The sequence below is a fragment of the Rutidosis leptorrhynchoides genome, chromosome 3 (assembly GCF_046630445.1).
Source record: "Rutidosis leptorrhynchoides isolate AG116_Rl617_1_P2 chromosome 3, CSIRO_AGI_Rlap_v1, whole genome shotgun sequence".
NCBI classification, from domain to species: Eukaryota; Viridiplantae; Streptophyta; class Magnoliopsida; order Asterales; family Asteraceae; genus Rutidosis; species Rutidosis leptorrhynchoides.
This window is the reverse complement of record NC_092335.1, coordinates 52071406-52081901: the sequence shown is the minus strand read 5'-3', so window position 1 is coordinate 52081901 and position 10496 is coordinate 52071406. Positions and strand designations below refer to the sequence as shown.

The window sequence follows — 10496 nt, the reverse complement described above, 5'->3', positions numbered from 1 at the left end:
CGAGTGTTAATATACTTTTGAAAGAATCACATGTATATTTAAGTATCTGGTACATTCTTCAAAAGTTTGACTACATTTCATTAAGTCATTAAGAGGAATGATATTAGTATTCTTAAAGGTTCATACAAATGATAATGTGGCTGACCCGTTCATGAAGCCCATGATGCACAACAAGCATGATTATCATTCTAGTAATACTGGACTTCGTTATGCTGCTGATCTTTTTTATTTGTAATTTAGTATTTGGATAATTTTGGAATATTAAGCAGTTTTGTATTAATAAATTGATATATAGTTGGCATGATCGTTTTTATTTATATCACTGTGTTCTATATTAGCATGTTTAATCCATGAATAATTGTTGATTATTCAAAATCTCCATAATCTGTCATGTTATGGGAATAACATGAATTAAGATTAATGTGAAATTTTGGTTATATTCATTGATGATGAATAGTTAACTTGTTGAGACCAAAATTCATATGTATTCATTGATGATGAATATTGGAATGACCCAACCATGAGATGTCACTACATGGATCGTAGTCGGTAGTGAATCTTTTAGTGATTATGTCTTTGTATCCTTAGACTTGAGATGCACGTCTTGATGAGTGTAGCATTGTACTTTGATATGGTTAAACGATGTCCTGAATAAGGCTGTTATAAAGGCCATTATTGGGTATAATGTAAAGCTCGTAATAGACACGTGTATGCAATATAGAATTTGTTCCTCTAGAATGTTTGGAGTTAGATACTTTTTGAGCTCCTCGATGAATGAATAAGATATTTGTGTGGCCGCACCCAGATATAATTAAGATGATACTTAATTAATTTGGTGATCTAATTCAGTTCTAAGATCGAGAAACAAAATTGTTAAACAAATGAGAATGACCGATGATCCATATCTCAAGTTTAACTAAAGTATCTGAAACAAAAGGACGAACGACATTTAAAACTTACCATAAACAGTTTCGAGAAACTACCCTCACATGAATTTGGGGACAATGACGTGTTGCTAGACGCTTACCATTGTTTGTATAGTTACTTGGTGTTGTGCCATGCACAAGTGGGAGTCTGTAGGATTAATGTGCAAGGTACAACATATAACTATATGGCCAACTTCATTTGAGCCTTCGAGGTCACACACATATACAACGAGACGTCAAATAATAGTATATATATTACTCAAGTAACAAAATAGTAAATCGAAATTAATTCATTTACTATTTATATGAATAGTAAATGAAACAAAATTAATTAATTTACTATTCATGTGAAAACGACATGATAGAAATTATTAATTATAAGTTACATAACATACCCCTAAAGTATTTGAGAAATACGACTTTTTAAAACCAAATCAAATGAAATATAATATAAAAGGGAATCAAATATTTGCAAGATTTTGCAATATTTTATTATACCGAATTTTGGACTCGTTTTACAAAAGTCGTTTAACTTATTAGATTTCATATATTATATATATGGATATAGACTATTTCTATAATGTGAGAAAAAATGAAAGAAAACAAAAACACACACACATTCTTTGTTTTCGAGTTAATTTTTGGTTCATATTGAAACCATATACGGAGGATTAATTATTATTAGTTTATTAATATAATTGGATTATATTAATAAGTTACTTGGGGTTGGACTAGCATCCATTGACGGTCGTTTGAAGTGTAGTGTGGACTATCCAAAGAGACGGTCATACTTTTGATCGTAAGTTTCTCTCCTTCAATCAGTTTCTGCAAGAAAGGTATATCGTTTACTCACTTTGTGAATTACATATTTTGACAATTATTAATGGTGTAACTGGATCATTGGGAAAGATTAATCGTGTGCATGTTTCATTAAATAAGTGAAAATTTAATCTTGTTAAATTTTGTTCATAAAATAATAAAAGATTATTATTTTAACTATCCGCTGCGTTAATCTGATTTAAAAGTACACGCGGTTTTCTAACAGGAAGAAGGAGCAAAGCTTGCAAATAGAGGACAATACTCGAGAATATTGAGAGATCGTCTACCTAGCTCGTACACGTCCAAACATTGCACATGTCGTGTGAGTCATCAGACAGTTCATGCCCCAAAATCATCATATGCAACTTGAACCCACTCTCATGCTAAACTTAATGATTTTGAATGCGTGTGCGTCCTTTTATTATATTGACTTCAAGGGTTCGTTATATCAGATTTTCAAGGGATTGATAAGATCACTACTCCTATACATGCTAACCATACTTACTCGATTTTAGCTGCAGTTATTGCTGGAATAGATATGGTCTTTTTCTTGTAATGATCTATAACTTTTACTTATAAAGACTTTTAATATATTGACTGTACCCAGTTCATGGTAGGATTCAACTACACATTTTTTAGAGAATTTGTTAATGATAAGTAAGCTTTGATCTATTCGTTTTGTGTTCGTTATTTTGGTAGGTGTGTTTTTTAGATGGTGTGTAAGCTTTAACTTGTGGTGTTTTATTGGTCACATTTTTTTTTACTGGGCACCCCATTAGACTTTTGATTATTAGGTTGTTTTGTTTCGTTTGCAGATAGCCTTTGTTCGTGGTCTGTTTATTTTTAGTTATGTTGGTTGTGGGCTCTTGTTCGGTCTGATTAGTTCAAGCCCGAACGTTTTCGTCTATATGTTGTGTTGGGGCTTCGTCTATTGAATGAAGTTTTTGATCGTTTTAATATTATATTAGTTTGGCCAGATACAACATTTGTCCATCCAAATACATATGATTTTTCTCTCCATAGTTCGTTTCTTGTGATTTAACTCATCGAATTTTCAATATTTTTCATAAATATAATTTTCACTATCAGAATGCAACACATATTTATATATTATTAATATTAATATTAATATTAATATTAATATTAATTTATTTTTTACACCAACTTTCAGTCTTATTTTATCAAATCACCCGAAACATTTTAACAATCTCAATTATTTACCTTCACTCCACGACATTATCACATCACAGTCAAAAATCTATTTTTTTCCATCAAAAATTGCAATATTTACCTTCACGTCAAAGTCGGAGTTAAAAGTGGTATATTTGTATTATAAAAGGATGTTAGTAACTTAATATTAATTTTTTTATGACAGTTATTTAAATGTATATGTCTACATGTCTTTCTTGGCAATTAAACGACGAACATCTTCAACAATGGACTTAACATTTAACCACTTCATCGATATTTTCATATCAATCTGAGTTAATAATGGTTTACGAACCGAATAGTTAAATCCTAAGATCCTTAAACCCGACATTATCGCAGTATGTATTTGCCTTTCGGTAAATATGCTTGATAATTGAAATGTTTTGAGCATTGATAAATAGGTAATTAGAATGATTAGGTAACATTATCGGAGTAACATTGATCGGTGAAGACTTCATTTTGAAGGATGATTAGGTAATTAGTTATCAAACTTCATCCTTATCATGATAATGGTAATTAGAATGAAAATGATTGGTACCATGTGGTAATTGTTGACATATAATTAGGCAAATTTGTATACATCTAGCTTACAACTGTATGTAGACAACAATTGAATTTTCCTGCATTTACATAAATTACATGACACAATGTTATATAATAAGACTTATTTTAGTACAGAATGCATGCAAAATTAAAGCGTATATATATAGATAAGACTTACACCTGTATGGATCATAGTAGATATATAATTAAGTACAGGTGTAAGATGCATAACCCCAAGTGGAATTGCAACATCTTTCAATGTTGGCTTAGGTAATGTAAGTCAGACAGAAAATGATTTAATAGCAATATGCACACTTTTATGCATATAGTGATATAGATATATCTTAATTTTAACTTCAATTTATAAGATAAGTATTTTTCTACTGTATTGCATAAGTTGATAAATGTGATACATGCATTTTCTATTTATCTTTTTTATATTTTAGTATCTTGTATCATTAACCAAACAATTTGTTCTTTATACTACTATCAGTTGTTCACATAGGAAGAATACTTCACAATGGCAATGGAGGTCAAGAAAATGGGAAGAATTTCGGTTTTCTTGATTATGGTGTTGTGTTTATGGCTTTCAATGGCTAAAGCTGATTACTTTAAGTACAAAGATCCTAAACAACCGATAGGTGTTAGGATCAAAGACTTGATGAAAAGGATGACATTAGAGGAAAAGATTGGCCAAATGACCCAGATTGATAAATCAGTTGCATCCAATGAGGTCATTAAGAAATACTTGATTGGTACTGAGTTTCTTTCAAAGTCTCCGGTCCTAGTAGGATTTTTCTAAACGTTGTCGTTAACACGAAGAAAAGTATGAAATTTAAATAATTGTGTCCATAATTAATAGTTTACCTTTATATACAACACATTTATGCCTCTTATCCAGAGACCTAAGGGCTGCATTTAGAAAAATCTACTATACTTTTTTCCTATTTTTTACGGAGTAATTTTTATTTTTTTGTGCGAGTGTGTGATCTTTTCAGGTAGTGTATTGAGTTCACCAATTCCAATGAGTCTTCCAGTCAAAAAAGCATCCCCTGAAAGATGGATTGACATGATAAATGATTTTCAAAACGGGTCGTTATCGACCCGATTAGGTATACCCATGATTTATATCATGGGATTGATGCTGTCCATGGCCATAATAATGTTTACAAAGCTACTGTCTTTCCTCATAATGTTGGTCTTGGAGTTACCAGGCAAGTACTTAAAGAACTTGCAAATTTTCATGCATGATGTACAATGTTATATCTATTGATTATCATGGTCCATTGCATTGTTTAACTGGATTTGTGTGAAAAATTGAAACAGGGATCCTGTTCTGCTTAAGAAGATTGGTGATGCAACTGCACTTGAAGTTAGAGCAACTGTTTTGCACCTTGTATTGCAGTAAGCATATAAAAAATGATGCATAATTATACTGTTAATAGCAAAAAGATGCAATCTTTTGGAATAATTATAATTCTTACTCAACAGGTATGTAGGGATCCGAGATGGGGTCGTTGTTATGAGAGTTATAGTGAAGATCCCAAAATTGTTAAGTTAATGACAGAGATTATACCAGGTTTACAAGGAGATATCCCAGCTGGTTCACGAAAGGGGGTTCCTTATGTCAACGGAAAGTAAGTTCGTTGAACTTATATCTGGCAAACGGGACAATTTGGGTAACGGGTCAAAACGGTTTTGTGATAAAATGGGTCGTGGGTAAAACGGGTCATATTTTTATACGGATCCAAGTGGGTCAGGTTGGGTAACGGGTCGAAACGGGTCAAAAAATTTATTATAGTTATTTATATATATTTGGTCACAATACATTGATTTCATGTACTAACAGAAGAAAGATAGCAGCATGCGCTAAACATTATTTGGGTGACGGTGGGACCCACGGGGGCAAAGATCAGGGCAACACAATCGTAAATGCCAAATAATTGTTCAGCATACACATGCCAGCATACTACGATTCGATCATCAAGGGTGTGTCTACTATTATGACCTCGTATTCTAGTTGGAACGGGTCAAAATGCACACCAACCGTCACCTTGTAACTAATTACCTTAAGAACACACTCAAATTCAGAGTACAAAATCCGCACCTCAAGTTAAATTTAGTGATTTTCAACACGTGTGCATCTAATTTTTTATTTTTATTTTGGATATTGACTTCAGGGGTTTGTTATATCAGATTTTCAAGGGATTGATAGGATCACTACTCCTATGCATGCTAACTATACTTACTCGATTTTAGCTTCGGTGAATGCTGGCATAGACATGGTCTGTTGTTTTCTTACAATATTCTATAATTTATTTATACTTTTTAAGACTCTTAATATAATATACTGATTGTATGCAGTTCATGGTAGGATTCAACTACACAGAGTTCATTCATGGTTTAACTTACCTAGTTAAGAACCAGTTTGTACCCATGAGCCGTGTAGATGATGCAGTCAAGAGGATTCTAAGGGTCAAGTTCACCATGGGTCTGTTTGAAAACCCATTGTCTGATTACAGCTTGGTTAAGCACCTCGGAAGTCAGGTACTGCAAGCAACCTTTCTGATATAACTATAAGTAAAGAGGTTAAAAAATAAGAGGGTTCCGCCCGAACGTATGTGTTACGTGCAAATGAGGAGGGTTTACTGATGCCAAAAATCGCCGTTAAAAGAAAAATGGGTCGAAACTATACCTGGAAAACGGGTCAGGTTGGGCCGGATTGGGTAACGGGTCAAAATGGTTTTGGGTTGAAATGGGTCATGGATCAAACGGGTCAAAATTTTATACGGGTCCAATAAGGTTAGGTTGGGGTAGCGGGTCGAAACGGGTCACATGTCAAATGGGTCTAAACGGGTTATATACTTTTACATTGATTTTTGACAAAATTTCATTCCTCGTCCCTGAACTTTACATCAAATTTGACTCCATGTCCTTTTTCTTTTTTTTATGCATTCCTTATCCCTAATGTATCATAATTCTGCATCCCTCGTCCTCCCGTCTAGATTCTGTCAATTTCAACCGTTTGTTCAGTCATGTGCAAAACATATGAGGGTAATTTGGTCTTTTTATTTTATTTCTTTTCTTTATTATTTAACTTATCTTTTCACCCTCTTCCTCACCCTCTCATCTTTATCATTCCCAAATTAAAAACCCTAGTTTTATACTTTTATAAAATCAACATATCAAATTATAAATTTTATTTCTTTTATACTTTTAACGTACAGAATGTAAAAAAACGACGGCTGAATCCGTTGGAGTCGACCTTCGGCTGTTGACAGCCGCTACACACCACCACCACACTCTAAAAATAATTTTTAAAACCTAATCTAAAATGTTTTTGGTACCGAGTGTCCTGAATGATGGAATAATAAAACCTAATAACCTCCTCCATTTTTATTGGTCAGCTGAGAACTCCTCCCAACCATTCGTGACTTGGGCTTTTTATTCTTTAGATCAAATTTTTACTAGAAAAAAGAAAACAAATAGGTGCAGAAAATAAGGTAATTAAGAAATAAGAGATCTTACATTATTGATACAGCAACGAGATTGAACGATTCGGCGATACAATCGATGCAGAAAAAAGTTGGTTGTAATCAATATATGCACACCAACGTAATTAGGGAATTTTTAATTTGATTTTGTTATCCAGAATTAGCGAATTTTTAATTGAGTTTATATACATTTACTGTATAATTTATTTTGTTGTCATTTTTAATTTTGTATACATGTATAATTTGATTTATTGATTTTATAAAAGTATAAAACTAGGATTTTTAATTTGGGAATGATGAAGATGAGATGATGAGGATGAGGGTGAAAAAATAAGTTAAATAATAAAGAAAAGAAATAAAATAAAAAGACCAAATTACCCTCACATGCTTTGCACATGACTGAACAAACAGCTGAAGTTGACAGAATCTAGACGGGAGGACGAGGGATGTAGAAATGTGATATATTAGGGACGAGGAATGCACAAAAAAAAGAAAAAGGACATGGAGTCAAATTTGATGTAAAGTTCAGGGACGAAGAATGAAATTTTGTCTTGATTTTTTGCATTGTTCATATTATTATGGTTATTACCTATTATTTAATTTTATTAAATATATATAAGAAATTATTATTAATATACATAATAAATGATATAACCATGAATGCTTTCATAAATATTTGGTGGATGAAAATTGTTATGCTTGACCCATTTGACCTATTCACAAGAATCATTAGACCTATATCTATTTATTTGGGAATTGATACTCATTATACATGCTCCTTTATATTTTGTATAGGAACAAATAGGTTGGAGGGAAACTTATTGGACATTTTTCTTTAAGTTTTAATTTACATTGTTAGGCCTAATTTTATCTCCGGACTCAGTTAACTCGAAAGTTTGATCCAATTGACCCAAATTTGAGAGTATGGGTCTTAATTTGCTAGGTATAAACTCAAAACCAACGTTTAATATGGGCCGGGTTGAATTGACCCGATTCATCTTTTGTCCAAATTATAAATTATAAAATATTTTGGGCATTGAAATACAATTTGGGTGACTTTATACTCGTCAGGACCGATATGACTAGACTCCTTTTTAGGCTAGACAACCCTTAGAATCAAAGGTAACGTTTATTTCTTTACTTGATTACTTGAATGAAAACAGGAGCACCGAAATCTGGCCAGAGAAGCTGTGAGAAAAACACTCGTGTTACTTAAAAACGGCAAATCCGTACATAAACCATTGTTAGCGCTTCCTAAAAAGGAGTCACAGATATTAGTTGCAGGGTCACATGCTGATAATCTTGGTTATCAGTGTGGCGGATGGTCAATCGAGTGGTAAGGGCTTTCGGGAAATGATTTAACTTCCGGTACAGCAACAATAAATAAAAACTTAAATCCCCTATTTCGTAATCCTTTTAAATTAATCATGAACTAAAAGTTTCATTTTGTAGGAACCACAATATTGTCTGCACTGAAAAAAGCCGTTGATCCAAGAACTCAAGTGGTCTCCAATGAAAATCCGAATGCTGATATGATGACCCAGAAAATTTCACATTAATAAATTAATTACAGGATAGAATGTTTCCGACACGATAAGCGAACCTATTATGTTGAGTCTTAAAACTTTTTGAACTAGTTTACACGTTCGTTCAAGTACCCTTTGACTATTTCCGACGATTCACGGACAACTGTTTGTAAATAGATATGTATATATAAATATATGTATATATGTAATAACTTGAAACACTTTAATAAAGTAGTACAATTAAATTTCTAAGATTAAGGTTATAAATAATACTCATACTTATTTATATTAATAACAATTAAATTATTAATACTTTATTAAAACTGTTAAATAAGATTATCAATTAGCAATATCAATTATCAAGAGAAATTTGTGGGGTACATTAGTTTTGGTAAAAAAAAATAGTTGCACTAGTGATTGAAGATAGGTTATTTTTTTCGTTAATTGTACTAAAGGGAAACACTAGCAAGTGGGTGGGGTACTTGGATTTGAAGTGATGATAAAGATAATGGATATATGCATGTATATAACATTGGCATGGTAGAAGAAAATAACAAGTAACTTGTTTTCTTATGATCATGAAATGATGATAAATGCATGTATACGTAAAAATAAAATATAATGTAATTAATATATATTACTTTTCAAGTTAAAAGCAACCAATCACAGTAAGGTGATATTAACACAAATTTAATTTGCAAAAACGTGTGGAAGGAAAAAATAAAGTAGCCTTTGTTTTAATTTCTTATGCCGACACTATTGTTTTTACATATCACGGATATCACAAAAAAATTAACTAAATCAAAGACGTTGATTAAAAGTATGTATCTATAAAGAGCCCACCACATCTTTATTATATTATTTTATGAGAGTGCATAATACAAAGATATTATCATTGTTATTAATTAATTAATATTAAATATTTAATATTAGATATTAAATTAGTGATGGTATCAATCTTTTATGTCAAACAAAGCTAGAATTTTCACATGAGGTTGTCTAGCAATAATCATATAATAATTAAAATAGTTAATAATGGGAAAACACTATTAAACCGTTTGACCAATGAGAATGAAGTTTACGCTTGTATTATTAGAAGATGTCACGGGTGTAAACAAGTGGGGCGGCTCTTATGAAATGGATTATCCCACGTTTGTTATAAACTAAAGAATTGTTCATATCTCATAAAGCTTGCCTAGACATCTTAATATATATATATATATATATATATATATATATATATATATATATATATATATATATATATATATATATATATATATATATATATTCGATTTACTTTGTTAAAAACATAACTCACACATAGGCAAAAATTTCCCAAATTTGCAAATCATGAGTTTATTCAAATACCGCATTTTTGTTAATATTTTTAACGTTGATGATATATCAAATTCATAGCTACATTAGTATCCACTTAGGTTTATATACTTTGTTACAGTATTAACTTACATCCTAGTAGAATTGGTGCTACTTAAATTTTGAGGGTTAAATATATACAACGAGTGTACGCGGGGGTTCTAATTACGAGTCTCAAACCAATTATAACTAAGAAAATATTGGGTATTGTTTGTGAATCCAAGGCCAACCGCACAGTCTTCTACTATCATTACGTCTACGCAATTTACCTACAATATTAAATCTCAATATTGAACGGTGAGTTATAGTCTCCCTTTTTAAATGCTTTAAATATTTTGGGCTGAGAATACATGCAAATTTATTTTAAAAACAATGGACACAAGTACATACTTATTCTACACTGAGTAAAACCAAAAATCCCTTAGCTTTGGTAACTAGTAGCTGCCAGTACATAGGATGTGGACTGTGTAGTGACCCGAACTTTTCCATGTTTATATATATTAATTGAGATTGATATTTACATGATTAAATGTTTCCAACATGTTAAGCAATCAAACTTGTTAAGACTTGATTAATTGAAATATGTTTCATATAGACAATTG

The 10496-nt window shown here is 31.5% G+C and overlaps 1 pseudogene; it reads left to right on the top strand.

The window, feature by feature from the left end:
* The first annotated feature begins 4038 nt into the window (after positions 1-4038).
* Positions 4039-10496, top strand: part of LOC139896103 (uncharacterized) — a 59513-nt pseudogene continuing 53055 nt past the window's right edge.